Here is a 4,769-nt window from a genome sequence, read left to right on the forward strand (position 1 = left end):
TAGAGGTTCTTACTCTGCCATTACTGCTGAAGTCACCACTCAGTTACTTTCATATTTACAACTCAGCAGCAAGCCCAAACTGGCATGGCAGATAGCACAAGCTTGAGCTGTGGATTTTTGTAATTGTTTAAATTTACTATATTTTTCTGTGTATGAACTTTAAATTTACATTATGTAAGTTGGTACTTGAAACTATCTATATATATATAAAGAGGTAATCTATATATATAAAAAGAGGTAATCTATATATATAAAAAGAGGTTATATGCAAATTAGCCTGGATTTCATAGCAGTCACAAACAGCTCAGGAGGAGGTTGTGTGCGCAGATGGGTGGGCCCGGAGTGGAGAGGCAGGGGGGACGTGCCCAAACCGCCGATGTCGCCACCTGACCCCAGCAGCCCGTGCCCAAACCGCCGATGTCGCCACCTGACCCCAGCAGCCCTGGGAGGGAAGAAGAAGGGATATGTGCCCAAGCCACCACGCTGCCCGGCCCCAGCAGCCCTGGGAGTGGAGAGGCAGGGGGGCATGTCCATGCCACCACGGCCGCCTGGCCCCAGCAGGCCCGCCTTGTGCGTGAGCTGCGGAGGAAACCTTTTCTGACTGCTCATTGGCTAAGCTCCTGGTATGCCACTCGCAGTGTTCTTGATAACTTGGGTAATAAGAATCCAAGAAGGTGATCTAGGGTTTTTCCACCTCACTCCTGTAGGAAAAAATGAAGGTCCACTGCTGGAGGGGCTAAGAAATGTCATATTCTGCCCTAGCCGGTTTGGCTCAGTGGATAGAGCCTCAGCCTGTAGACCGCCGGGTCTGGGTTTGATTCTGATCAAGGTCATGTACCTAGGTTGCAGGCTCCTCCCTGGCCGGGGCCCAGGTCAGGGCTCATGCAGGAGGTAACCAATTGAAATGTCCCTCTCACATGGATGTTTCTCTCTGTCTTTTCCTCTCTCTTCCATGCTCTCTAAAAATCAATGGAAAAATATCCTCAGGTGAGGATTAAAAAAAAAAGCAAGAAATGTCATATCCTATGAAAGAGACATCTTGAAAATGCTTAAAGAAAGCTGTCATTTTTTTCGTGGTGAAGGGACTGCAGTCCGTGTTGATGAAAACACCTTGGCAGCTGGCAGTGGTGACAGCAGCAGGGTGATGGGGTGGTGCCTTCCCCTGATCAGCCCACAGCGGGAGGCCAGACTGTGGGGAGCAGGCCTAAGCTGTCAGTAGGACATCCCCTGAGGGTTTCCAGACTGTGATGAGAGGGGGCAGGCTAGGCTGAGGGACACCCCCCCCCCCATGCATGAATTTCGTGCACCAGGCCTCTAGTTATAAAGATTAGTTACAAATAAAATGTATTATAATTTAAATAATTGATTTTATAAATTGATTCATATAAAAACTCAGGCAATATTTTAGAATTATATAGACCTATCACTGTTTCTATTTAAATTTTCTGAATGAAAAAATAAAAAATAAATCTTCTGAGTGAAGCTTAAGAATGTAAATATTCCTTAGTATTTTAAAAAATCAATATTTTGTGTTGTGATGTCAATGTGAATATATTTTCTGACATTTAAATAATGACTTTTAGAGAGGTAAAACAGAGAGGTAATAATATCTATAACTGTTTAAATAAAAGAAAGTAATCTGATTGATAAAAAATTTTGCCAGCCCATGCCTGTGTAGCTCAGTTGGTCAGAGTGTCATCCCATACATCAAAAGGTCACGGGTTCAATTCTCAGTCAGGGCATATACCCAAGTTGCAGTCTGATCCCCAGTCAGGCCACATGTGGGAGGCAACTAATCAATATTTCTCTCACACATCAATGTTTCTCTCTCTCTCTCCTGGTCCCTTCCTGTCTCTCTAAAATCATTGAAAGCATATCCTAGGGCAGTGATGGTGAACCTATGACACGCGTGTCAGAGGTGATACGCGAACTCATTTTTTTGGTTGATTTTTCTTTTTAAATGGCATTTAAGTATATAAAATAAATATCAAAAATATAAGTCTTTGTTTTACTATGGTTGCAAATATCAAAAAATTTCTATATGTGACATGGCACCAGAGTTAAGTTAGGGTTTTTCAAAATGCTGACACGCCGAGCTCAAAAGGTTCACCATCACTGTCCTAGGGTGAGGATTAAAAAACAAAACAAAACAAAAGAAAAAAAACTTGCCATTCTCTGCATGCCACAAAGAGATGCCCTGGCCTAAATATAATCCGTTCTTTTATTTTGTTATAACTCCCATGCCCCACTCATCTCCCTATAACAACCTTCCATTTTGTACAACCCCTCGGGGTGCCCTTCTAGTTGGTACATGGAATACTGCCAGATTCATGAATGGCTTAATAAAGTTAATTAGATGTTCAAATTTACTCAGTTGAATTTTTTCTTTGACAGTATAAAAATTTGAAAGAAAAAGAATACAAGTCACCATACAACCCCTCTATGAGCTCTATGTACTTACATCTAAATATAAACATCAGCTTTTCTAAAGCTCAAAGTAAAATAATAAATTACTAATGTATTATGACAATTATTTTAATTATATGTTTTAACAAGACTATAATGTTTTTAAAATTCATTTTTAGCCCAGCTTGTGTGGCTCAGTGGTTGATCATTGACCTATGAACCAGGAGGTCAGGGTTTGATTCTTGGTCAGGGCACATGCTTGGGTTGCGGCTCAATCCCCAATGTGAAAACTGCAGGAGGCAGCAAATCAATTATTCTCTCTCATCGTTCATGTTTCTATCTCTCTCTCCCTCTCCCTTCCTCTCTGAAAGCAATAAAAAATATATTTTAAAAATTCACTTTTATACATTACATAGCATTACAATTTAAGTGTTTAGTGATAACTACATATATGCAGTATATTAAAGTTCATAATACGACATATATGTGTAGATATAAGAAACATCCAAACTTGTAGAGAATTTTTATATGAACTTATTTGAGCCAAACTGACAACAGTTGCTGGGAAGCAAAATTGCAATATATTGAGACAATGCTCCAGAATGGAAGTTTTACAGCTTATTTTATACATTAGAATCAAAAGAGGAGAATAAGGATGGTTACCTGAAATCCATAGATTAGGGAGGCAGTAGAAAACAGAGCAGAGGCAACTCTGGGATTGGATAAAAAGTAAAAAAGAAAAGACATATTTTTTAGTTTTTGGGTACAGTATAGTTAATAATTAACATTTACAGTGTGTAGAAATGGTATGCAAGAAAAAGATAACAATGAGAGGTTCTATGTGGTCTCACCTTTAATGTGGAAATTGTGCCTTGAGAAGTCTTTCAAAGGAGATTACTCTGGCATTTCGAAGGTATGTTATCTTAGATGCAAATTGACAATAGTCAGACTCACTTAAGGTAAAAACTGACCTTTGTTAAGGAAGCTACATCTGCTACCCTCCATGGTACCAGATATTACTTAAGAATGTTTATATTCAGACCATTCTCCATGGTTATTTTTGGTCTCTGAGTTTGTGAGGTCTACCATACAGACCTCCCCGAGCTTGTCAGGGTTAGTATGTGGGCTCTTTTTCATTTACTTATAGAAAAATCATAATACATCAGGAAAAATAGAAAAGCTTTGTGTTACCACACAACCAGCTCAAAATATTCCTACCCTGTTTAACAAGATATGTTAGAGGCAGAATAGAATATTGGAGACTAGCTATAGTTATAAGAAATATTAATAATGCCCTGTTAAACCTGATTGTTTTGTTCTGATTAAAGAAAGCACATTCCAACCTGGCTGGGAGTTGCACATCCCTAGGACCTGGGAGTCAACCTTGGACCTGGGAGTCAACTTTGGAATTTGGACCATTCTCATCAAGAACTGCATATTATCATGGAAAGATTAACAACCTTTTTGCCTAAACAATGGAATCCCGCCCCAGCCCCCATTGCCTGTAACCTGTAACCCTTATACCCATTCATTCTTTTTCTTTTAAATCTTTATTGTTGAAAGTATTACATATGCCCCCCCCATTGACCCCTTCTAGCCCACCCATACCCCCTGCCCCAGGCCTTCACCACCCTATTGTCTGTGTCCATGGGTTATGCATACAAGTTCTTTGATCTCTTCCTACCCACCCACCCAGTTTATTTTGTTCATTAGATTCCATATATGAATGAGATCACGTGATACTTGTCTTTCTCTGACTAGCTTATTTTGCTTAGCATAATACTCTCCAGGTCCATTCATGCTGTAGCAAAAGGTAAGATTTCCTTCTTTTTTAAAGCCGAGTAGTATTCTATTGTGTAAATGTACCACAGATTTTTTATCTATTCATCTACTGATGGGCACATAGGCTATTTCCAAATCTTAGCTATTATAAATAATACTAGAGGCCCAGTGCACGAAATTCGTGCATAGGGCGGTGGTCCCCCTTAGCCCAGCCTGCACCCTCTCACAATCCAGAACCGCTGGCTCCTAACTGCTCACCTGCTTGCCTGCCTGCCTGATTGCCCCTAACTGCCCCCCTCGCCAGCCTGATCACCCCTAATCACCTTTTCCTGCTGGCCTGATCACCCCTTACTGCCCGCATGCTGGCCTGGTTGTCCCCAACTGCCCCCCTCTGCTGGCCTGGTCACCCCTCACTGCCCCCCCCTGCTTGCCTGGTCGCCCCCAACTGCCCCCCCCGACGAGCCGGGGTGCCCCTAACTACCCCCCTGGGTGGCCTGGTAACCCCCAACTTTCCTCCCCAGCTGGCCTGGTTTTTCCCCAACCACCCCCCCCTTGAGGGCCTGGTTACCCCCAACTGCCCC

At 41.9% G+C, this 4,769-nt stretch overlaps 1 pseudogene; it reads left to right on the forward strand.

Annotated features, from left to right (window-relative positions):
• The first annotated feature begins 417 nt into the window (after positions 1-417).
• The window catches only part of LOC106698055, a 25,673-nt pseudogene continuing 21,321 nt past the window's right edge, over positions 418-4,769 (forward strand).

This window comes from Myotis lucifugus, unplaced genomic scaffold (genome assembly GCF_000147115.1).
Source record: "Myotis lucifugus unplaced genomic scaffold, Myoluc2.0 scaffold_2, whole genome shotgun sequence".
NCBI classification, from domain to species: domain Eukaryota; kingdom Metazoa; phylum Chordata; class Mammalia; order Chiroptera; family Vespertilionidae; genus Myotis; species Myotis lucifugus.